This window comes from Brachycentrus maculatus, unplaced genomic scaffold (genome assembly GCF_059751285.1).
Source record: "Brachycentrus maculatus isolate JH-2025_06_01 unplaced genomic scaffold, ASM5975128v1 h1tg000514l, whole genome shotgun sequence".
Classification (NCBI taxonomy): domain Eukaryota; kingdom Metazoa; phylum Arthropoda; class Insecta; order Trichoptera; family Brachycentridae; genus Brachycentrus; species Brachycentrus maculatus.
The window spans coordinates 414,788-442,426 of NW_028281260.1; the positions used below are offsets into that span (position 1 = coordinate 414,788).

At 30.5% G+C, this 27,639-nt stretch overlaps 2 protein-coding genes across 6 annotated transcripts in view; one reads left to right on the plus strand and one right to left on the minus strand.

Moving 5' to 3' along the window:
* Positions 1-27,639, plus strand: part of LOC148301804 (DNA oxidative demethylase ALKBH2-like) — a 142,192-nt gene that overhangs the window by 40,465 nt on the left and 74,088 nt on the right. The window contains exon 2 of one of the 2 annotated variants that reach the window (XM_088272682.1): positions 21,092-21,194. The exons of the other annotated variant lie outside the window; for it this stretch is intronic. The gene's annotated coding sequence lies outside the window, so the exon portion shown is untranslated. The remainder of the gene's footprint in view (positions 1-21,091; positions 21,195-27,639) is intronic. 2 annotated transcript variants of the gene reach the window in all.
* Positions 1-27,639, minus strand: part of LOC148301805 (uncharacterized) — a 119,829-nt gene that overhangs the window by 38,827 nt on the left and 53,363 nt on the right. Inside the window, exon 1 of one of the 4 annotated variants that reach the window (XM_088272674.1) lies at positions 846-1,174. The exons of the other annotated variants lie outside the window; for them this stretch is intronic. The gene's annotated coding sequence lies outside the window, so the exon portion shown is untranslated. Of the gene's footprint in view, positions 1-845; positions 1,175-27,639 lie in introns of those variants that run through there. 4 annotated transcript variants of the gene reach the window in all.

The window sequence follows — 27,639 nt, forward strand, 5'->3', positions numbered from 1 at the left end:
CTGAAGACTATTTAAATATTTTTTAAATATAAAAATAAAATAAAATAACTAAAATAGAATATTTGCAACATTATTAAATGCAGCGTAATAACGCTACTTGGATCTGTAAGCGAGAGTTTTTTTGCGTTTGTTTTTATTTAACAATTTAGAATTTTCACTCACACATATCATGACTATTGTGGTTTTGGAATACGATATTTAAACGTCTTTTATGAAAACTTACGCACTCTTCAAACTTTGAAGGTGCGTACTAATTTTATAATTCAAGAACTGAAAAAATAGACTTACCGTTTTTATTATACTATAGTAAATGCATATAATATTTGAACAATTGTATTTTTTCACCTTTTTCAATAAATTAATACACGAAGTCCATTTATAGAAAGCTTACCTGAAACAAAAGAAAAAAAATAATTAGAGATATGATTTCTTTCCTTCTTACGTATTTGTACATATAATAATAATAATCTGTATATATATGTATGTATTTGCGTATAAAATACTATATTTAAGCCAAAATAAAGTTAAATATATAACTAATCAACAAAACTTTCTAAATTTGATACTTGTAGTATGAGGTAATTTATCAGCCTGAAACTGAATTGGTCAATATTACAATATTGCTAGTTATTACTTGACATTTATCTTAGAAAAAAACACTAAAGCTATTTTAAAATATATATTTTTTTGTAAACGGGTTAGGTAACTCTTTTAAATAAAATTTTAAAAATCTTAGACTGTAGCTTAGTTATGATTTCAATTTTTTGAAAAATCTTAACAGCAAAATGAATCAAATTTTGTGGATAATACTGTCTATTATTATTATTATCTGGTCCAAAACATACATTTACTTTGTTGACGAATATTTTAGTACGAGTTGCACAGGTTTTAATCTTGATGCACAATATCACTATTTATTATTTTGTTTACAGGTAAAATACTATCACTTTCATACTACCTAATTATAAAAAAATATTATTGAAATTCAATGGAGGTTTTAAAAAAGTTTTTTTTTTTAGAAATATCCGATATCAAAAATGTAGTTGTAAGTTACGTAAAAGTATGTGGAGATGTAATTTTTTTTAAATAATTAAAAGTTACGTAAAAGTATGTGGAGATGTAATTTTTTTAAACCCTTTTTTGATGCACTTGAATCTATGAACGATTTGTAACTGACGGTAAATTGCGATACCTACAAACGATCCGGTTTTAAGCAAAATTAACCCGTTAATAAACCTCGCATAAACAAACTTATGATTCAAAACATTTGAAACAATAAAAGTGTGCAAAATATATTTTTATTAATCTCACACGTCTTATTTGCATTTTTTATGTACGTACGAATAACCAAATGTATTATGAGGACGTTTAAATTATATATTTTTTTACGAAGTGATATATTTGTGTTCTTATTTTATACACAAATATTGACATTTCATTAGGTTTGCGTTCGCCTATTAGTCTGGTATTGCAAATAGTAATTAAGCTGTGGAAATATTATTAAGAGTGGGATCGAACCAAGAACTCTGACTTTGAGTCTGCAACTTTAACCGCGAGACCCGAAGATAGATGTAAACATAAATATTTAAAAAAAATATTTTTACAATATTTTGAGTGTGCTCAAATCATTGTTTACAAATGTGGGTTTGTCCACTTCGGAGTTATTTATATTGACCTCCCAACTTGTAATATCTTGAGATGTCAATATTTTTATTTTGACTTATATTTGATAAATTATTTCATTTATTTCAAACAGAATGTAAAAACATAAATACAGGTTCATATGTGCCAATTTTTTGCAAGGCGTTGTGAGAGTGTTGAGCCTTAGTTTGTATTATACTGACGTAAAGCCATATGATCAAATAATACGTAAGCATTTAAAATCTGGTTATGGAGACGTGAGAGGATTAAATATTTGCCATCCGTCTTTATATATGTTGATCTTTATTCAAATGTGTTTTGTTTGCTTACACATTTTGTACTTAAACTATTCAAATAATTTTCGGGTAAACATGAATTAAAAATAAAATTAGAATATCACCGGGTTAAATAAATAATTAGGTGATATTTTGGCTCTTCCGGTTTAATTAATAATAACATACCCTGTTATTTTTTGACATCTCATCAAAGATGAAGAAGAATATGGAAGTCTGGGCATTTACGGGGCTGACGACCGTCATAGGCTGGTATAAATTTGGCTCAATAATAGGTAGAATTGGTGAATGTTACACGTGTGTAAAGTGATCACTTAAACCAGCCTATGACAGTTGTCAGCCCCGTAAATGCCCAGACTTCCATATTCTTCTTCATCTTTGATGAGACATCAAAAAATAATATGAAAATAACTCCTGTAATTGGAGATAATCCAGATTTTGTGAACAAGTATTTGGATACACTTAAAATGTTGTAAATAAATTATCTGGTCAAATTATAAGCTTAAATAATAAAAATGAAAATGGTATTTTCTAGCGTTTCTCATGTGTGTGATTATAATCCAGGATTCGGACCTCACATACTAATATAAGAGTTTCTGCTTAGTAAAAAGCTTCTTTACATCTCACCAATAGATGTCTCTAGTGAAGTTCTAGTGATTCAAGAACAAGGTTTCTAAATTGGTTCATATATATAGAACTTCCAAGAATTTGAGTAGTGTGGTTGTCAATAATGGGTAGAATTGGTGAATGTTACACGTGTGTAAAGTGATCACTTAAACCAGCCTATGACGGTCGTCAGCCCCGTAAATGCCCAGACTTCCATATTCTTCTTCATCTTTGATGAGATGTCAAAAAATAATATGAAAATTATCTTCTGTAATTGGAGATAATCCAGATTTTGTGAACAAGTATTTGGACACACTCAAAATGTTGTAAATAAATTATCTGGTCAAATTATAAGCTTAAATAATAAAAATGAAAATGGTATTTTCTGGCGTTTCTCATGGGTGTGATTATAATCCAGGATTCGGACCTCACATACTAATATAAGAGTTTCTGTTTAGTAAAAAGCTTCTTAACATCTCACCAATAGATGATAAAATCGTTTTTTTTATTGTTTTTAAATTTCTTATGTAAAATATTTCAATACGAACATTACATACGAGGATATACCAGGTTGGTCCCTAAAAGTGATTATATCCAGCTTTCTATCATTTGCTTGGTTTATCACGAAAAAATAAAAATATACGTCACCTTTAGATGAATACCTTCCTAGGAGAGATATCCTTAGCAAAGATACATACTTAAGATATCCACTTAAGTGGCCAACCCATTTTTGTAGCTTCCGGCGCGCCGGTCTTCCGTGGCCATTTGTAAAGTATTGTGATCCCGAGGAATAAATAATATGTTTGCATATTCAATACAAAAATATTTGACTATATGTAGCGTATTCAAACAAACCACATACGAGTTGTGTACTGAATTTTGCTAGTGGATTGTTATATTATGCTATAGCTCAGAGGTTCTCAAAGAGTGCTCCGCGGGGCCTTGGGGGTCGGCAAACGCTTAGCGAGGCTCCGCCGCGACAATCAGTATAATAAATCTACACAATAATTCTACGATGAAAAATTGCAAACAAAACAATTGAGTTCGTCATTTGTTAATTTACAATGGAATCAATGTAGTGTTATTTTGTGTATTATACTATGGTGTAACTAACTAACTGAGTAACCATCACGCCGCTTCCCCTCAGAGGTAGGCATAGAGAATAGAATGTCACACTACTCTGTTTTTGCAAACATTCTTCGCCTCTTCCACGTTCGTGCATCTCCTATATCTGCCGATTATTTCGACTCCTAACCTGACCGCTTAGTGGTGGTATATTATGGTGTGGTGTACTGTATACATTTTATATGTTTTAGAAGCATTAGTGTATAATGTACCTATTTTTGTAAGATTTTCATGGATGATTTTAATCTAATAACAAAAAAACATAGGTTTTTATTTTATTTTAGGGCTTCGTAAGATATTTTGTGTTTCAAAAGGGTTCCGTCGCCAAAAAAGTTTGAGTACCACTACCATAGCTTATTCCAATTCCGGGTGGTCAGCATTTTTATTCCTTTAATTCTTTTTATTGTACTGTCCATTATAATAACACTGATTTATACTGGAAATTAGAGGTAATATTCTGGTTTTGTTGGATTCCGAGTTTTTTTACGTAACATAAATAATATGATTAATATTATCATTACAGCAAATTTGCCGTTCGGTTCGTGGCGTCATTTGGAAGATGATCGGCTCCTGCTCTGTTCTTGAAGCATCTCGTATTATTATATTTTTTTTTTAAAAAGAGAAATATTTGTGTTTTTATTATTTATACAAATATTTCAATTTCATACTATTTCTGTGAGCCTAAGCGGCTCATTATTAGAAATAGGCATCAAATTGTAGAGGGGTTCGAACCGAGAAACTCTGACTTAAGAGTCCGCGACACTAACCACGGGACCACAACCCGACATTAATTCTGTTTTTTTTTCAAACATAAATATAACTGTCGTATATCTGTATAATTGTAGTATTTTTGTCCGCCTCCGTGGTGTAATAGTTATCGTGTTAAATTACCGTGGTCGGTTCGATTCCCGGGTTCGATTCCCAGGGGGGTGAAAATAAATATTAGTGATTTTATACTCTAATATTAAAAAAATAGTATCCCTGAAGTGCAGGAGTGATCACTTTGCCTTCATGTAAGTAACGATCAAGATAACACTGTTTCGATATGATGTAGTGCCCAATGCACCATTGGGTACGGATAGGGGTTAAAAATATCTGTGCCTGTACCTTTCATAAAAAAAGTGTACGATTATATTCGACTTAAATTATTATCTCAATAATTTACAAATGGATCAAATATTATTAATATCATATCGAATAAAAAAGTGATATTTAATACGATTTCACATATAAGTAATTTTTACGACTTATGTAGAAGTTTACGTTTTCTGCATTAATCTGCAACACAATAGCTAATTTAGTGACCAAGAGTTAAGTTACAAAAAGTTTTATTTTTTTTTCATTTTATTTGGTTTATACTGTACTTCTACTGAAACCATTCGTCTTTTCGAATTTATTTCACTTTTGATATAAAAATAATTCCTTACTTCTATTGTAGACATTCCAGTTTCGTTTACAGTAATTTTCATTGTTACAAAACAAAGGGCCTTTGTTTGCGGATGTTACATTGAAAAGATGAAATCTTTATATTTTTGTGGGCTCGAGTCCTTCAGCCTCAAGAATTTCCACAAAGGAATAAAAGATAACAAGGACTCGAATTTGTTTGATCTCTTTAGACCTTGCAAATAGATTACAGGACCCTAAGCTTAGGTTCTTACTTTTGTTTTTTTTTCTTCGATAAATACGTTTGGACATTCCACATGAAAATATCCCCTTACCTGTTTTTATACGAGTCTTGAGAGACTGATATCAATGGCTTTCTTTATGACAATGATATTTAAAATATATATTTATTATAAATGTGCGAGAGGTCGACATATTTGATGATAATTTCACTTCTTTTTAAATTAAATAACATATCTTATTTCAGGTTTATACCACGATTTCTTAAAATCTATTGCGAAACGTGTTTCAATCCATTTCGCATCATTTTCAAACATATACGGTTTTTTAAAATGTTGCGGAGTAGTATCGAAATACGTGTCACAATAGATTTTAAGATATAGTGGTGTTTACCAAATAAAACTTTTATCAAAAATGGATAGAAATTATCACAAATATCTTTATAAAATTAATAAACTTTGTTTTCACCACTTTTTTATAAATACAATTCAACCTACCGGTTTCAACAATATATTGTCATCATCAGGGTTTATTTTAAATAAAAAATGTAGCACAAAGTATCTGCGGAAAACATTCAAGAAAATATCACAAATATGACTGCTGAATCAATTAATGAAATTATTAAAAATCATCAAATTATTAAACTTTATGAATTTTTCACCATTACATCAGTATACTAAAAACAACAAAAACGCAGTGTTATTTTGATCGATAACACATGAAGGAAAGGTGATCAGCTCTCCGCTTCAGGTACAGGATCAGCCCTCCGCCTCTTACATTATAACGGGTAATATTGAATAAATATTAGAGTGAAAAATCACTTACTGACCCCCCCCCTGGGAATCGAACCCGGGACCTCCAACACGGTAGCCGAGTGTGTATCTTATCAGATAAACACTGCATTGTATATAATAACCAATACATTATTTACTTGCTGATATGATGTTTAACACTTCACTCTAATTTAAACGAGATTTTAATTACATAGTCTGCTCGATCAATCTCCTGACTGCCATCGGCACTGTATTACGTCATCAAGCCGAGTTCCCTGAAGAGATGGAGCTTTTAATTAGCCTGTCGTGTACATATTACTAACATCATATCTCCATACGTATAATTTGATCGTTTTCATCCGAGAATCTTAGCGTAACCATAACATGTTTACATTCCATTTACCGATTATCCAAGTTACCTCGTGATACGTCATTTTGCTCTCAGAACCGGCCACAAAGTAAGCTGGGCAGTGATTCCCAAAATGAAGCCTCTTACATTATAATTTTTTTTATCATATCGCTCACTCCTTTCAAGAACGTCATAAATCAAAAATCGTAAATTTTCAGTTGTGCATGTTTTCGGAATGCCCAGAAAATGTACTTTATCCCAGCAAAAGAGGCATATTTTTAATTCAAAATTTACCCGCTATAGGGCAAAAAGTGTTGTTTTTGCATTTTGAAGAAACGGTATTGTTTAAGTATTTTTGAAATATACTTAATATTTTTCAAATGGAGAAAAAACTTTCAGGTTTTACCTAAAAAGATCTGTTGTACAGTAAAAAAGTTCAAAAAGTGTCTTGATATTTGTTTTTAATACATTGTATTATATTTTTAAACTTTAAAAACGTTCTCCTGAAAAATATTTTTTTTTATTTATGACGTTCTTAAAAGGAGTGAGCGATATGCTAAATATTGAGAAATCGTGACCATAATTAAGAGAAAGAATTACGATAGTTTGGGTATGTGCTAAGACACGAACGATATCAACTTCTTCGAATAATTATGATGAGCAGGATTATTTTTCCTGGCTCCATTCCAACTTATCGTCTTTGTGGACTGTTGGGTCGTAGGCCCTTCTATCATATACAACGTCACTTAGATTATGCCTTCGAATTATGTTATCTTTTTGTGGTATCCATGAATTTTTGTCTTCCTCTAGATGTCTTTCGAGGAAGATCCATGACAATCGCTTGGTTGAAAATGGTGATGGTAACACAATCAACTGTACTAGAAAGATGAAAGTCTATGACTGGAAACGGACTAGGAGCTTGAAGCAGTCGAAGACAACTATTTCAAACAGTTATTGTGGTAAAATATGTGCTGTATTTCGAAACCTTTGCAATTTTTTTCGAACCTATATTTTTTATGACAGAAAAACACATATTCTACGGTAAAGTTAAGAAAAAGCGTTTTTGTGTAAGTGGAAAAATCCCTTATATTATTCAGTTTGACCCCTCTGTGAGTCGAACTGCGGACCTCGTGCTAGGTAACCAGAAGTACTAACCACTTCATTTAGGAGACGGTCTCAAGAAAATGATTTATCAAAGTACCTACCTAAGTTCCCATTTTTAAAGGTTTGATATCAACAAATAGGTATGTACGAGACACCGTTTGAGAACGTCTAGAAAAACGATCGTAAAATCCGAAGCACAACACTGGAGAATTTATATTGCTCGTCCGAGCATTATGTAAGGAGGAATTCACGTAGGTACCAAACTTGGAATTTGAAGATTCTTATGCACGCAATTCTAGTCTGCTCCCGCGAGTATGTATGGCCTTCACCGATGACTCACATCTCAGACAACCTAATTGACCGCTCTTGGCTTTGACCAGTATTCGGCGCAAAAAACACCACGTGCGATTCGGATAGATTTAACAAAATCGCCATTGAATTATTTAAGACTTCTTCTAGTTAATTGATTTTTAAGTGGATTTTTTAACCGTAAAATCATTTAAACGATTTTTGAATGGTAAGTAAATATATACATAAATATACCTCTTGTGAAACTACAAATTACAAAAGCACGCGGTCCCTAATGCGATTATTTGCTGACATAAGTTTATTACGATACAAATCAATATAAACGTCATTTACAAATTAATTTTATAAAATAAAACAACTTTGTTTTAACCACTTTTTATTGGTACACTTTTTCCAACCGCTTTTGACAAGAAACTTGTCGTCATCAGGGTTTATGTACTAATTCTAAAACATTGAAATACTCATAGTAAATTACGCTTATAAAATGTTAAAGTTTATAAAATGTGTCACAAAGTATCTGCGAAAAATATTCAAGAAAATACAAATTAATTATTAACAAAGCTACTCGCCTAGTATAAAATTAAAATACAGTTATATGATGCGAACCTGTATAATAAAATAAAAATGTAAAAAAAAATCGTCAAAGTCTTCGATCATCTAAAGTTATTCACCGATTGCTTTGATTGATTTGATATTAACATAACGTTGCATTCGAATATTGCGTGTCTTTATATACTTGCGACAGGGATTTATACCTTTGGCAGATCAAAATTTATTTTGTTAAATGGCTTTTTTATTCAATGGCAGCGCTATCTGTTGAATGTGATAGAAACCCACGCAATACTATGTATTGAGTTCTGTACTAAATATCTCTAGTGGATTATTCGAATCATGTAATGTTATTATTTTCAATAGATTTATATTATCCACTGACACTTCGTGATGGAATTGCATTTTTAATTTATTATTAGATTAAAACCAATATTTTTAGCTTTTCCACTTTTTTATTTGACCAGCGACCGGGTTTCGTCGTTACCGACATCATCAGACTGGTCTGATGATGACAGACCGGTCTGACATCATCAGACTGGTCTGATGATGATGACCGACAACATCAGACCAGTCTGATGATGTCGGTAACGACGAAACCCGGTCGCTGGTCAAATAAAAAAGTGGAAAAGCTAAAAATATTGGTTTTAATCTAATAATAAAAAGTTATTATTTTCGTTAATTTTTTTTATTGCACTATCCATAGTAATAATTAGACGCTTATATTTTGATCCTTAAGGAATAAAATACTTTTTTGAGATGATATACTATAATTTCATCTTCTACTTATAACGATTGGTACATTGCACTAGCTCGCACAAGCTTGTAAGAGTGCAGATATGCAGTCCCGAGTGCTTTAGGCATTGTATTTTTTACAATTAAAACAAAATTACATTTTAATTATAAAATAGTAAATCACAAAGTTAGTGCTTCAAATATAAAATATTGTGTATTTTTCTTTTAGTTTTATATTTATCAACAATCAAACATAAGACTATGAGAAAAATGCGTCTGTTACGAAATATATACTAATAATTACGCTCAATGTCCCTACTTCATCTTCAATAACATGAATTTTAATAACACGCCACATTCTTATCAATGCAATAAACATTGTAATTACATTGTATTAAGATCAAGGAACAAAATTGTAAATGATTTCAACATAATCCTTACATAATATTATCCCACTTGCGTTATTGTTTTACATTAGCAGATCATGCGATATTGAGATAAATCGAAAAAGATAATAAAGAATATAATAGTAAAAAGAAAACTAATTGTTAGTGAAGGACTTGTGTTGCACTCGGATTAATCTTGTTAGCTATGGTCTGGAGCAGTGGTCTCCAAAGTAAGGTACGCGTACTTAGAGGGGTGGATAGAAAATTGTAGAGGGTTCGTCACATTTCTCTTCAAATGTTTTGTCTCGCGTGCACTAAATTATAACAGATAAATAAAATTGTAAAAAGGCGATTACTCTAAGAATATTTATGACCATGCCGATCGTATACCACAGTTTTACAACTATATATATGTATATATGTATATATATATATATATATATATATATATATATATATATATAGGTATATATATATATATATATATATATATATATATATATATATATATATATATATATATATATATATATATATATATATACATATATATACATGCAGAACTTGCACCATTGGTTGTAGATAAGGATTAGAAGATGCTTTATTTAAGAAGAGTACTGATTTGCTAATATTTACGATCAAAACTTTTCATTCTCTGATACGAAGATTTACTTAATATAAAAATATTATATTTTCTTCTAAAGTTCCGTTATAATACATATGATATGTTATATTAGATCACATTATTAAAATTAACTTTCACATACAAATATTGACTTTCAAACGTCAATAACAAACATGATTTAATATATTTAATATACTCGTATGTTATTATATAATTATATCACATCAAATTTCTACTATTGCAGTTAATGTGGAAAATTATTCATTCAATATGAACTATTATCATAACATAACTTTGAGTAAAATATGAAAGTCGGTAAAATAAAAATAAAAAATAACGTTTTACATACAAATGTTAAATAAACATAATAACATGATAACAATTAACATTTAATAAAAATGTTTCATTCGCGGAATTATAGTAAGTATGAATATAACTTTATTTTGAGAAAATAATTTTCATAGTTTCAAAGTAATTTCATATCGGCGCGTTGTTACCATTCAATGCGTCCGTTCAAGTTTTTTAAATCATATACATGGGTATATTTGTTCCCGAGAGCCTGACGAGAATACAATTTGACGAATAAAGAAACAGTCTTTCCCTTAAGACCATCAGAATTAACTGAAATTTAATTCAATTTCTGATCCTAATTTTTTGACAACTGATGTATCGAATATCTCATTTAACGAATACGAGGACTCATGAATCGCCTGCAGTAGTTTTAAATGAAATTTGTAACGAAATGTAGTTATATCAAAATATTTAATGAAATTACGGTGCAATACCCACATTTTTATTTTTATTTTATATTATTTTAAAAGACAAGTAATACCTTTTTTTTTAATTTTTGGGGTCAAGGGATCTTGCATCCCTTATGTCACTGCGACCATATTAGGTCTATTGTGACCTTAGTCAGTTTTAAGTAATACCTTTGAAGTTATCAGGATTCGATTGTGATTCTTTCAAAAGTTAGAAGTGTCGCTGGTATTCATAATTTACCGTGATATATTAACCTTTTGTTATTTTGATTTATTTATGATGATATTCGATTAGGGGAAGTCGGCAACCATTTAATTATTTAATATTTTTAATGTATTAAGTTCATTCAGACAAAATGACATTAAGCAATATTTAATATATTACGATTAACATAACAAGATATCAAGCTACATTTTCGGTATTCAATTATAGTGTCTAAAGCACTCATATTTTGCCTTTTTTATAATGAGATTTTTTTGAACCGTAAAAATTATTTAGAAAACACAGTTGTACCGTATAATATTATCAGCATTGTAAGGGTGGGTATATTTTATATTTTAATAAAAATGTTGTCAGAATGATAAATAGTTTTATCATGTAACTTTTCTTTGTGACTTGCCCTTGATGTGTATAATAAACACATTAATTTATTTTTGCAAGAGTCGGTGAAATCCTAAGGGTAGTTATTCACTGTTAGAAAATTCAGAGGAGGCTGTGATAAATGCGAGGCTTAGTTATTCAGACATTGATTTATTTAAGATAGAAGAACACATCACACTTGAGAGATTCAACTCTTCTTACAGGATTCCCATTTAATTCTATTTTCTACTTTTATCATGCGAAATTATTATCATTGAGATATATTTTTTTTAATTGATCACCCGCAAAGCGTTTATTGTATAGAGACTGGGAAAGTAGATGTGAAAGATTCATCACAAATACCAAGACTAATTAAAAAATTGTCCACCTCCATAGTCTAGTGGTCAGCGCGTTTGGCTACCGTGCTGGACTTCCGGGCTCGATTCCCAGGGGGTCAAAATAAATATGGGTGATTTTCTTTATATTTTATTCAATTACTACTTTTAAAAATATATAACTATAATTTAATAGCACTGAAACTGTGATCAAATTGTTTTTAGTTGGTCCAATCTACTTCATATAATCATTAAAAATGAGGCATTGACTTAATCTTTGAAATCAGTTTTTTTTTAATTAAATACAGAAATGTGTTATATATATAATTCATGAAATAATAATTTTACAATAAGTAGGTGTTAATTCTATATCACCTGAGTGTTAATAAAAATGTAGAAAAATATTATCGTGTATGATTGTACTTTAAAATTACGGCTTGGATATCACGTTTCATATTGAATTTTCACCTAAGATTCGATTTCTCGAGAATTTTGAACGTCCTTTACTAAACGAGTATATTGGTAACATGTTTTTTAAATTTTATTATTTATTTACAACAAGGCTCATATTATAATGATAACATTGTTTTTTTTTTAACAGTATATTTCTAAAAAAAATTTATTTTATGAAATTGTGTAATTTGGCGGCCAATTTACTCTATCAATTTAAAAAAATTAATCGGAGTTGGTAAGCACCATAAAATATTATAAAATACTATTCACTTGACATCGGTATCAATATATCAAAGTACTAAGTGGTATTTACTGAGAAAATATGCAATTTTCAAATGAATATTTTCACTATGTTTTGTGTTTTATTAAAAACAAGTAGCATCAAACAAAGGTAAAAATAGTAATAAAACATTTTTTAAGGCAATGCGACTTCCATTTAATTTTCATATTTTTACACATCAAACATTAAATTTCTCTACAATTTGCAGTATTTTTAAATAAAAAATTCACTATACTAACACAAGGGACATTTTAATGTGTGCTAAAATATTTAAAATATGAGTATATAACCACTCACGGTGAGTGGTTATGTAGGTAGGTACTAATATTGTAATATTTTTGTAAAAAAAAAAATTAAAAATATTTACTATAGTTACATTTTTACACAATTTTATACAATTTCTTTACATTTCTATACATTTCGACTTCATACAATCTTGTAATTTTAGTTGAGCTAAACCTCTTCAAAAAAGAAACTGAGCTCTTGTGCTTGGAGAGGGACTTTTTACTATAGTGACATGTTTTACTAATAAAAATATATTACCGGCTTATTATAAACGTAAAAATGACTAACGACAAAGTAAATGCTTTGAATATAAATTATATTGAGAATAATATAAGATATTTTTATTGATTGTTTCAGCAGTCACTTTGTGGTCAAACCTATCCGTGTTAAATTTTAGTTTTACTTGGTAAATACCATTACCATATTTCCAAAAAAACTATTCTGCATCGAAAAAAGTGTCACAATAGTTTTTAAGAAAAACTGGTATCATTCACCAAGTAAAACATACAAAATGTGTAATCTATTTAAAAAATTTACTTCCTTATCACTGACAAGTTTTCATATATTTTTTTGAGTGGTCCTTTAATTTGGGGTGTTCAGATTCCTGTTGAGATTCTTGTGATCAGGGCATCAACCCTCAGCAGGAGGCATTGAACGGAGCCCCGGCCTTGGAGGGCCCGTGCCCCTGTTGCGTCAGGTTCCCTCGTGGCGTTGCCCTTAATGCAGAGGTACACAACTAATGAATTTTGGCCAGCCCTAGTGCCCGAAGACACGTGACAGAGCACTTTTATCGGCCAGATTAAATATGTATTTATTTATTATTATTATTATTTTTTTAAATCGGCGTGTGTGTATGAGAAGATGTGGAAAAGGCGAAGATTGTCTGCAAAGACAGATTGGTAAAGCGTTCTATTCTCTCTGTGTACCCCTTCGGGGGAGCGACATAGTTTTATTTTTATTTTATATTTATTAAAAATGGTTTATATCAATGATGAAGAAGAATATGGAAGTCTGGGCATTAAAATAAAAATAAAAATAACTCCATTATTTGAACACATTCAAAATGATGTTAATTTATATACCAGTTGGTTTAAGTATTTTTTAGAAATAAGTATAAATAATTTAAAAAGAAAACAAACTCTGAATTTGCAAGGTCCGTTTTTTTTATTGGTGAATAACATTAATGTAAAATAGATCGATATTTTTTTTTAAAAAAGGCAAGAGAAAATATTTAAAAAATTTAACAAACATAATAAATATATTATTTATACGAATTATCCTTATTTTGAAATAAAGCAAAATAAATGTTTTGTATTTTTTACGCTGCCATAAGTATATGTTTGTTTGTTTGTGTCATATTTAAAATAATATTAAACATACATACAAACATATATGCAAATAAATGTACTGCACTTCGACACCTTTACGCCGACATATATTCATATTTGATATATTTTACTTTATACCAATCCAATTTCTTATAAATTTCGCCACTAAGCTAGGTCAGGGAAAAATGGTATTATGGATTTTAAAGATATAAAAATAATATAATTTATGCACTAAAAATACATCACAGAAATTGTTTTCCATCCCCTACTATGGTGGAATGCGATAACTTCGCTAAAGGGACGCGAATCGTTCTTACGGTAATGGTTGGTTCTACCAAACAAGGTATCATTAACTTAGCAGGAAAAAAGTAACTAACAAAAATGTGATGACCATTATATTGCGTAAGCTCGTATGTTGCTTTAAAAGAATGTACTTTTTACGAAGGGCTGTAATAATGTTGCCTGTTGAATATTACAAATTCCGAAAGACGTAATACTCGAACTGAAAAAAATGTTACTAAGAAAGAATCAAGGATAAACTATAAAATTATAAAATGACAACTTTATAGTTATTTCCACATTTGTTCTATTTGACCAGTGTCCGGGTTTCGTCGTTACCGACATCATCAGACTGGCAATGTCGTTAACGACGTAACTCGTTTACTGGTCAAATAAAATAAATGTGGAATGAACTATGTCCATAATTAGTAACATTATCCTAACTATTCATCGTTAACTTTCTGTATTACAACTAAATCACTGTCAGATTTTAAGTAAACTGCGTTATCTTACATAAATTGATTTTATAACATTTACACGAATATAGTGGCGTGCACAGATAATAACATTACATGAAGATAAGTAAGAAGTAAGGTAATCTAGTTACTATTTACTAGGATGGGCGGTAGATGTAGGTAGTAAGGAGCTGGTACTGCTTAGTGAGTTAGGGTAGGTACTGGTAGCGTTTTTTTATGTCACGCGGGTAAGTTAGGATAAGCACTGCTTTTCTGCCTATATGGAAGGTACGCCCCTGTATGAATACATATTTTAAGAGACCGCATTTTCCTCGTAACGCCCCTTCGTTTACCAAAAAAGGGAAGTTTGTAAATCAACGCGAATATATTATTCCCCCTTCACTTGTAAGCGAGAATAAGTGGAAGCGTTAAAGCCTGGGCCAAAATGTACGTAGGTCCGCCAGTGCTTTTAGGATTAATTTTTCATAATCTCCTGGGATTAATTTGCGGTAGAAAATTTGTTTATAGGCACTAGAACGTTTATAGCTTAAATTTTTATGAACAATATACAGTTTTGCCAATTAAATTTGCTAATTTGCTAATTAATACAGCGCCATTTTGTTCAATGCATGGTCTGAACCATTCGTCATATTTTCTTTCAACACCATCATTTATGACGTTTATCTATGTATGATCGACGTATGATAGTATTTTTATGGAAGCGGTAATTGGGAAATTGATGTGTCGGAGATTATATCATAGATACAGGATGCCTGTTAGAGTAATAGATCCTTCCGCTGGTATAGCACGCACGTTTAATAATATTTTGAGGATACAGTGAAGTAATTAGTTTTGATTTTTCAAACAAATGAAACTTTATAAAACTGGGAAAATACGATTTAATTCAAAATTATACAGCATTCTTTTGATATTTATCACGACTACGACTGCAAATTTTTCAGCTTTGGATATAATAATCACAATTTTCCAATAGTAAAACATATAAATATGTTTACAACATTTTGAGTATGTCCAAATACTTGTTCGCAAATCTGGATTATCTTCAATTATAGGAGTTATTTTTCATATTATTTTTTGACATCTCATCAAAGATGAACGACCCAGCCTATGACGGTCGTCAGCCCCGTAAATGCCCAGACTACCATATTCTTCATCTTTGATGAGATGTTAAAAAATAATATGTAAATATGTGTTATTTAAAGTTTTCGTTTTCGCAATAAAATGTGCCTATATTAACGTTTACTTAATTACGTATGTTTACATTTGAATGCACAATTGATCCATTTGAAAATGCACGATAATGAATTGATAAATTCACCACCTTTAGCAGATTGATAAGGTGCAAATAAATGTAATTACAAAACACGTGTTGAGAAATCATTTATCATAGTATATCAAACAAAGATAATCAAACGCAAAAAAATATCTTTACTAATTATATTATTTAATTACACATATAAGTAAATAGTTACAAACAAAATCAAATTGTATGCGAAGAATACGTCGCATACAACACTGGTTTGTTGTATTAAGGATAGTAGAAATAATTTTTGATAATTTATATTTCTTACGATTGCGGAAGATATGTATTTATGTGCGAAGGCACAAACTACAGAAGACGACCCGCTCGAACATGGACCAAATTATCTCCGACATGCGTTGTAGCGGGTACACCGAGCTGAAGAGACGAGTGGAGGGATACGGGATATGGAGATAGTACTGACCATGAATACCCAGAAAATGTACTATATCCCAGCAAAAGCGGCATATTTTTAACTTATTAATATTTACCCGCTACATGACAGAATGTGTTGTTTTTGCATTTTGAGGAAAAGGTATTTTATAATTATTTTTTTAAATATATTAAATATTTTTCAAAAGATGAAAAAACATTTAGGTTTTACCTAAAAGGATCAGTTGCATAGAAAAATGTTCAATAAGTGGCTAGATATTTATTTTAAGTACATTATATTATATTTTTAAACATTAAAAACGATCTCCTTAAAAATCAAGTTTTTTTTTAATATATGTATATGACGTTGAAAGGAGTGAGCGATATGCGAAGAATTCGTTCGTTGTTCGTATCTTGAATCTAGTTTTGTATGTAAAAGTCAAAATGGGAAATAAGAAACCGTTTGTATCTTGAGATGTTCTTAAGTAGAGTAGTATGTAAGTCGGGGTGCCACTGTATGTAGTTAGATAATATTATTACGTTCCGTAGCCGGACTATGATGAGTTGGAAGTCGGATAACATCTGCTCGGCTTATCTCTTATCCTGAGTCCTAAATAGGATGTGGACCGACAACCGGTTACCTTAACAAGATCATTGCTTAGATCCTTACTTGTGATACTCTTTCTCGGCGATTGCATCTCGACTGTATTAAAGTTGACATCGCAAATAGTTTCCATTGGAAAGTAACAGGATTCTAAGCATGGCTTAATAGAAAAACCTTCAACATCGACAGATTATCTCTGTAAATGAATTTATTTTTAAATATTGTTTTTGTATTTTATTTATTATTTCGGCATTCACTTTGTGGTAAGACACGATGAAATTTAACAGAAAACATTTGTTTTTTACAACTTCAGTTATATTTGTCATGGGCTGGTTTAAGTGGTCACTTTACACATCTGTAACATTCACCAATTCTACCCACGATTGACAACCACACTACTCAAATTCTTGGAATTTCTATACCTATATATAATTCGATTTCGAAATATTGTGCTTGAATCATTAGAATTTCACTAGAGACATCTATTGGTGAGATGAAAGAAGCTTTTTAATAAGCAGAAATTTATTAAAAAAATATTTGTTATTTTTGTTTTTATTATATCTTGAGATGTCAAAAAATAACATGAAAAATAACTTCTGTAATTGGAGATAATCCAGATTTGTGAAAAAGTATTTGGACACACTCAAAATGTTGTAAACTATATCGTTGGTGTTTTATTATATAATACAGTCGAACTCGGTTATTACGAGCACGGTTATAGCGAGATCTCGGATATAGCGAGGAAACATTCGTTGACATTTTGGTTTAGGATTTTCTCCATACAATTATTCACGGTTATAACGAGCAACTTCTCGGCTAAAACGAGCAAAAAGAGATCGTCCTTTTTTTCAAATTTTGTTAATATTTAAATATTTTAAAACATTTTCGACTTTAAGAAATAAAATTCTATTACCGGGCAACTAGACCGATGCCGCCGGGATCGGATTACGTTTATGACTCTAAGTACTAAATTAGTGTTGTCACCTACAATAAAAGATATATCGCTCACTCCTTTCAAGAACGTCATAAATAAAAAAACCTGATTTTTCAGTAGAACGTTTTTAAAGTTTAAAAATATAACACAATGTTTTAAAAATAAATATCAAGCCACTTATTGAACTTTTTACTGTGCAACAGATCTTTTTAGGTAAAACCTTAAGGTTTTTTCTCCATTTAAATAATATTTAGTATATTTAAAAAAATAGTTAAACAACACCTTTTCTTCAAAATGCAAAAACAAAATTTTCTGCCCTGTAGCGGGTAAATATTAAGTTGAAAATATGACGCTTTTGCTGGGATATAGTACATTTTCTGGGCATTCTGAAAACATGCACAACTGAAAATCGACGATTTTTGATTTATGACGTTCTTGAAAGGAGTGAGTGATATATTAGAAATGTGTGCTTTCTATTTTCTTCCTTTCCATTGAACTCAAGTTTAGTTACTAAACTAAGCTTAAGCTTAAATCTTTAAAATCGCAACTAATAATAATAAATAAAAGTAAATGACCAAATTTAGGTATATTTCTATGGTAAACGTATCTATACTACTTTCAAGTGAAATATAAATATTAACATCATAATGGACGTCTGACTATTGTGAAAACCATAAAGGAAGACAGGCCGAATGTGGATAGCGAATGACAGTGACCGTGTACCTTAAAAGGATTTCTGACGTCACACTTTCCTTTATTTCCTCTGCTTTATTTTCACATCCTATTGTTCAGTCGTATTTAACATAAGTCCCGTTATTTTTAATGGAGTTCTCATACTTGGCAAAGCTTTACTACACAAGCGTGCAATTTTATGTTTTGTTTAATAAAATATAATGCTTAATTTATTTATATGATTTTTTGAACTTAGTTGTATTTTCAAGACGATTTTCATTATCTTTATTACAAATTACAAATTTATAACTTCTAATTATTTTTCTATGATTTTTTTTTTAATTTTTGTGGTTGGAACAATGATATCAAAATTTGATTTAAAAATGTAATTTGAAAAAATCAATTATAAAAACGTCGTAGTATAGAGTAAAAATGTTCTATATTCATACATATGAAAATATGTAGGTACCTATCAACCTATAAAAATCATCGTCTATAATATAATCCCGAAAAAACAAGGTTTCAGCAAGTGTATATGTATCCAATTGATTTGTGAACAATTATTTTGACACCAGATGCTGTAAATAAAATAACTGGTTAAATTATAAGCTACATAAAAATTGAAAATCATGTTTTTACGGAGGTCTCAAGTATGTGAATATAATCCAGGATTCGGACCTCGCATACAAATAAAATGAGTCTCTGCTTATTAAAAGCTTTACATATTTTAATATGAATGGCTTTAGGGAACTCACACGTACTGTGTCGTGAGATTGATCAATATATCTGGGAGTTCCAAAAATCGTATTAGTGTGGTAATGGGTAGAATTGGTGAATATTACACGTGTGTAATGTGATCACTTAACCAAGCCTATGACCGGTAAGCCCTGTACATGCCCAGACTTTCGAATTCTTCTTTTTCTATGTTGAGATGTTAAAACAGCGTTTGTTGGTCGAGTTGCTATATTCTTTTAAATTTCAATAAACTACCTATATTTTTTTACATATAAAGTAATTTTCCATATTGTTTGCTTACTGACCCAAATTTTATTACAATCCGAAGATTAATATTTTTGTAATGTAATGTAAATATTCTTACGATGTTTTGTAACGTAGGTTATGGTACAAATTATGATTATTGTCAGTAATAAGAATCGGTTTACGATTTGTTGTCTTGTTATTTATCTTGCTCTATTGTCTCTGGAGTCCATAGACTTCGTTGGAGGATATGACTATGAAAATTTTGTACACAATAATATGTGAACGGATGCTACAATTTTCTGTTTGAAGGTCTGTTTCACTGTTAGGTATTTGTGTAGATTTATGTTTTTACTTTGGGTATTACACAAATACTAAAAAAATCAAACGAAAACCTTTATTAAACGTTGATAATTTAGTACATATATGTACTATTATTCATAAAAACTAGTCTTAATATATCTTAATGTCATGAAACGTTTATATTCATTTAAATTTTTGATAATTTATAAAGCTCCATTTTCGTAAAATACTACCTCAAGGGCGCTTAACAATTTTATCACCGCATAATTATTTCAAGATACCGCACAAGACTATGTATTTTAACGCTTGTTACTTTGACAGTTCATAGTTCACGTCATTTAGTAGATGGTCTTTAGTTGAAAATTGCATTTCTAAGCTTAATTCGGAATTTGACACTAACCGAACTGTTCTGATAATAGGCGAACCCCAGCATTTGGGATTTTGACTTGCGTCGATTTGCGTTATATGATTATTGTTTTTATTTGCCGTTGCGTTTTGCTAGTAGGTAAACTTGTTTTGATAATAAATTTACAGGGTTATTGCGCGATCGGCCAAAGATGGCTATTTTTTCGTTTTTTTGTTTGTTTAATATTTATCTAACATAATTCCAAGTCCATGAATTATTGATACCCATCTAAAACATTCTATTGTATACTCAAAGTAACGATCGAAGTGTCACCTTTCCTCCTAGTGTTTAGTGGTGTCGCTGTGATCTGTTGTTCCTGAGTTATTTGTAATTAACGCCACCTATCGGAAAAAGCGTCACGAACTTTCTCAGACCTTTTTTTCTTCATATACGTAGGATCTATTCAGATACACAGTGTATAAGCATTTTTATATAAATCAGTTTATGGTAATTTTCAACACAGACATAAAAAGTAAAAAGGGCACATTAAAAAAAATATTCTACATAAATTGAATTTCAAGTTACGGCACTTCTCTTAAATATAAAGTGACGTAACTCCGAGGTTCGGATGAATATGCAATACATGTCAAATGAAGTTCGCTCAGTTATATGTAATATGTTGGTTTCCAGGGTCCGATTACTGCGACATGAGAACAAGATAGCTGAGGACGCGTTATTCACTTTTAGCTACATCGCACTTTGCTCAAGAGGGGAGACACATACGCGAATTCAAGTGAGTTATTATAATATTCAAAACGCTATTTTTAACCGGATTTATTTTATTTCTTATATTTGTATTTAAATTACAGAGATTCATTCAAATACTTAAAACGTTACAATTTGGTAAAGTCTGGGTATTTACGGGGCTTACGACCCATAAAAGGCTGCTTTAAGTGATCACTTTACTCACGTGTAACAGTCACCGTTCTACACGCGATTGACAACTACACTACCAAATTTTTTGGAACTTAAATAAATAAATCTAGTTACGCTTTACGTGTGAGTTCACTAGAGCCATCTATTTTTGGGTTGAAAAAGCTTTTGTTTGCCTGAGACCCTTGTATTTATTAAAGATGTTTGCAAGATATTGACCGGATTATTTTACGTACTAGGAGTCGCCTAATAACATGATTTTAAATTTTGATTCGAAATCAAAAATATTAATATTTAATAAAGTAACATTTTTTACAAACAATATAACACAATTTATATACATACTACTTAGTACAATGTTATGATTTAAGTTGTGCTGAGTCTCTTAAAAAAAGAGACTGAGCTCTTACGCTTGAAGAATGACGTTTTTCTTCTTTTTTATCATAACGTTTTCAAAATAATATAAACTTAAAATAATAAAAGCTGTTTTTACATTATTATATAATTTATTTTTATATTTTGATAGATAAATGGTAAATTAAAAATAAATATCAAACAGGTTACCAAATTAAAGTCATTTGTGAGAATAATCGTTAGATGATAATAGATACTAAGAAATGGTGAAAAAGGAGGCTTAGAGTTAGACTCTCATCTTAATGAATTTCTATTGTTCGCCTTAATTTGCACCACATCTTCATCTCATTCGCTCCGGTGTAATTTAATGCTATGAGAGAACGTGATAGCAGTATGCAGACGTACGAAATATTAGTAGCAGTCTGTTAGGTATTCGTTGCACCACTTTCGCGGGCACAATCAAACTGGAAAGGCATTGTTCATTTTTAGAGGTAATACGATTCGTGTAGCCACACTTCAAATCATTTAAGCTAGCACTAATTTGATCCAAACAACAATGTAATATAATTATGAAAATAAATTATATGATTATAAATTATATGATATAGAAAGAGAGAGAATAGAGTGAATGGTGTACTGAAATCAGTTATGGCAAATAAAAACCTTTCACCGAAAGCTAAACTAGCAGTGCATAATGAATTCCTGGTTCCAACCCGTCGAGTGGAACCAGGAATCAAGTGAAGCAAATGTATGGAAGTGAAGCGTGAAGTTAGTTAAAGAAGGATGAATGTAGACTGATTGCAGTCGAAATGACATCTCTCAGATGAATGTGCGACAAAACGATGTATGATAGATATTCTAATGGTGATTTAAGAATTCACGTGTCACAATAGATTTTAAGAAATATTGGTATTTACCGTGTAAAACATAAATTTAAAATAAAATAAAACACTTGTTTACGACCACTTGTGAGTTTATTCGTAAACACGACTCGTGTTTACGTTAATAAATAAAAAAAATTGTCTTATACAAGTGTTTGATTTTTGTATTAAAGAAAATTATAATTTAATGTTTTGTCTGCCTCCTGGTGTAATGGTTAGCATGTATAGCTACCGTGCTGGAGGTCCCGAATTCGATTCCCAGGGGAGGGTGTAAATAAATATTTGTGATTTTTCGCTAAAATATTTATTTAATATTACCTTAGACTGATCCCTGAAACGCCGAAGTGATCGCCTTGCCTTCATATAAGTAACGAACAAGACAACACTGCGTCAGTATGATGCAGTGCCCTATGTACCATTGGGTGCGGATAAGGGTTAGAAGAAGAAGATGTTTTAACTCTTGCTATTTAAGGAAATGGGGCTGGACTAAGTATACTTATAGAAAAAAAATAGCAATTGTAAAGACACTCGGTTGAGGCATACTCGTATCCGTACTAGCTTGTGTAATTTGAGCTCAGTAAGGTGCACGATTCCATTGAAATAAACAAACTAACATCATACCATAAATAACTTATGTAAATATTCGCATGGTACGTTTAATATCCAGAAAAGTAGTATTTATTACCGAAAAAGTTTTTATACGTTGAGCTTACGTACTGAGGTAAAATAAAATTGATACCTGAAATCACGCTGTATTTTGTCTGGATCGGAAAATGATATAAATTTTCACGTAAATGGGTTTCATATAAACCAATTTTCTCATTGGCCCCTTCTCTATATTTTCCACAGCCTTGGAGCCATTTTTCATGTTACATGTTGCCGTATGGCTGAGGCAAAATGCGTTAAGGCTCTAATTGTGTTTTTATGGGTTTGACATTGCTACTTATTCGATTAAGGCAATGAAATTAGCTAATATTTCAAAAAAACTTGATAAATTTAGTTAAAATATCTAACTTTTGTATGTTTAAAACATTTTGAATGTGTCTAAATACTTATTCACAAATCCAGGTTTCTCCATTTAGAAGTTAGTTTTAAAACTCAAATCTCAACGTAGATGAAGAAGAAAATGGAAATCTGTGTATTTTCAGTGCTTACGACCCGTCGTAGGCTGGTTAAGTGATCAATTTATGCACGCGGAATATTTTCTACCGTAGATGACCCAGTGAACTAATTGAAATTTATGATAAATGTACGATTCTAAAAATTTTAGTAGTTGGTTGTCTTCATGGGTAGAATGGTGAATGTCACACATCTGTAAATTGATCACTTAACCAGCCTATGACAATTCATAATCCCTGTAAATACCCAGACTTTCATATTCTTCTTCGTCCATGTTGAGATGTCAAAATGTTTATATATTCATTTTTAAACTTCTTGTACGTATTACATGTGTATTGATAGGCCTATCCATATGAATGTCTTTTAACCAACCAAAAAACAGACCAACAGTCAAGGTTTGTACCTTATATAGCTGTTTTAATTAGTGATTCTCATACAAGTGAAAATCGATAATGAAAAGCAAGATAACATTAAAAGATTTATTTAGATAATTTGGACATAAAAAATCAAATCACTGTTTCTTTATCGGTTTATATTATTATTCAGAAAAATAAAACATTTTAAAATTTAAGTTTTACTTAGTAAATACCACTATTTCTTAAAATCTACTGTGACACGTGTTTTGATGCATTCCCCATTTTTAAACACCATAGATTAAGAAATAGTGGTATTTACTAAGTACATTTTTAAAAAAGTGGTATTTACCAAGTAAAACATAAATTAAAAATGGATAAATTTTACCACAAAGTGACTGCCGAATCAACTAATGAAAAATAATGTGAGCATTTTTTTCATTTTGGTAATGTAAATCACTGAGGAATATATCATTTCTCAAACCCCAACAAAAAACGTTTTGTCACCCTATAATTCACGTTCCATTCATGGAATAGAGAAGTGCTAACGCATGACGACTATTGTTTATGATTCGCATGCATAATTTAAACAGCCTTACATGAAAAATACCAAGCAAAGTTCAGGACCTGAATACAAAGGGCGCTAGTAACTGGCTTCTCGCGTTTTTAGTATTCCAAGAAGATTAATCACTTTTGTCGCCGCACCCATTAATCGAAAGTCTCGAGTAAGTTTAAGATTAAATAGCACGTCTACTCATTATAGTAACCTATTTCTACATAGGATGTATACATTTATTACAAGACTATGTAAATGATATAACGCTTCAATGTAAATACGGAAATGTTTAGCATACGCGTATTTACAATTTTAGATAGACAAATTTAGACAACTAAATAAATTTAGACAACTCACAAATAGCGTTTTGAGATTTTTTGGTTAGGTTGTTCTTATTGTATATATTTTTTTTTCTCCGCTGACAAGACACATAAGGTGGCTTGGTGGGTTTCTGCAAAAAATGTTTATTATGTGTATGAATTTTTCAATTAATGTATAAATACGTATTTATATGTATATATAAATAAGGAAAGAAAACACATATTACTTGGTTGGTTTCAAAATGCGTTCTCTCAGAAGAATCTGCAGCAAAAAGTTGTTTGATAAATTTTCGAATGGTGAAATAAACAATGAATGCTAGGATGAGATATGCATTATCAGTAGCCGAAATAATCGGCGGGTATGAGGAGACGCATGAATATGGAAGAGGCGAAGAATGTTTGCAAGGGCAGGGTGGTATGGCGTTCTATTCTCTCTTCCTACCCCTACAGAGAAGCGGGGAGATGGGTAGTTAGTAAGTTAGTAGCTAAATGTTCAATATTTTTTTATACATCGGTACTTATCGTGCAAAACCACAGTAAGTAAGTGGCATCTGACAAAGTATTACACACGTATTTTCTATGTAAATTTTATGCCTTTTCCCGAAAGTGAAATGATTCAATCACATTATTAACACGTGATGTAATGTGTACCTCGTAAAAGCTTTCTGCGAAATTTATGGTTTTACTTTTATGGAAAATTTCGCGCGAAAACAGTATTGTATTCGACTTTCCATTAAAGAGAATAAGGTTTAAAAACAAATGAAAATATTGTAACTGCCATTTTATTTACATGAAAATTAAATTTCACCGAAAACACTATCTATTTGAGTAAAAATGTGAATGTTAGTTTGTTCAAAGTCTAGAATCTGATAAATTTATTCACCGATTGCTTTGAAATTTTGACATAAAGATGCATTTAAATACTTGCGTGAGTTTATACATGTGACAGGTAAAAATGTGGTTTTGATTTTAAACCTTTTTTAACCGCAATTGCAGTGCCAACTGTTAAACGAAATAGCAACACATGCACTACAAAAAATTACACATAGCGGCATATGTATTTAAAAATAATATATATTATACAATTGTCATTAGGTGCCTACATTTATTGTTCGCTAGATTAATGTACATAAATTAATGTTTTCTATTATTTCTAATGTAATTATTCGAACCTTGACTCAAATGATATAATCACTTTAAAAAATCTACGTGTGAAATCTAGTTATAGAAATCCCGCTTGCGATTTCTGATTCAGTGTCATAGCAACTAATTATTGACATTGTACGAGATACAATGTCAATAATTAGTTGCTTTGATTTAAAAAAAAAAGTATCGGTTTAAAAATATGGGACGATTCGTGAGTAGTTGTATCTGAGAGAATTTGCAAGTCAAATAATCGAATGATCGATCGTTGTCGATTAATGGTAATCAGTCACTTCATCGGAAATGTGTATTTAGTAACTTTTTGTTGTTGTTGATATTGCGGTGAAATAATGTTAACCGTATTATATTTCGCTCACTCCTTTCAAGAACGTCATAAATCGAAAATCGTCGATTTTAAGTTGTGCGTGTTTTCGGAATGCCCAGAAAATATACTATATCCCAGCAAAAGAGGCATATTTTAAACTTAATATTTACCCGCTACATGGCAGAAAGTGTTGTTTTTGCATTTTGAATAAAATGTATTGTTTAGTTATTCATTTTAAATATACTAAATATTTTTCAAATGGTGAAAAAACCTTCAGATTTTATCTAAAAAGATCTGTTGCACAGTAAAAAGTTCAAAAAGTGGCTTGATATTTGTTTTCAATACATTGTATTATATTTTTAAACTTTAAAAACGTTCTCCTGAAAAATCAAGTATTTTGATTTATGACGTTCTTGAAAGGAGTGCGCGATTTGTATAATATTTATGGGTAGTAACCAAATAAGGTATCATCGAAATTGAAGAATAATGAAAAATCACTTAAACAACTAAACGAAACCTAAAATTCTTATAAAAATAAAAATAAATATATGTTGTTCTCTCAACAACAAAAAACTAACTAAACATCACGCCACTTCTCCGCAGGGGTAGGCAGAGAGAATAGAACGTCACACCACTCTGTCTTTGCAAATATTCTTCACCTCTTCTATACCCGTTCTTTCATGTTTTGATGAAATTACATTTTTATTATTAAAATAAAATTTAAAAAAAACATTCAAACCCTCACTTTCTTAAAATAATGCGTTTTCGAAGGAAGGCTTCTTTTGTTTATTGTTTTTTGTTTTTATTTTTTTTAATGTTGTTCATCTCAATTTAATTGAATATAGAGTGCAATGCTTGGCTTTCTATTTTACCAAAAACAAATATCGATAGTAAAATTGACGCATTGTACTTTTTTTTATGTTAAAATTTTCAAAATCACATTGTTTTTGTTTGTTTTTATAATAAGTTATTAAGTGAGGAGATTAGAAGGTAATTTATAGAAATTCAAATATTATACGTCATTTTTGTTTAGATTACTAATAGAAAGCCATCGGAAAGAAACGTTGATTGGTGGGTAGAAGAAGAAAATTAAATCATATTTTAGGACACGTTTTAAAAAGTAATCAATTTGAATTACCGCTTGGCATAACAGGGTATTTTTAAGTATTTCAACACATTTTACCCTTTGTATCATCAATCAGATTTATCTTATCCGTTAAAATTGAGGCGATATTTCCATGCATTGTATATTTT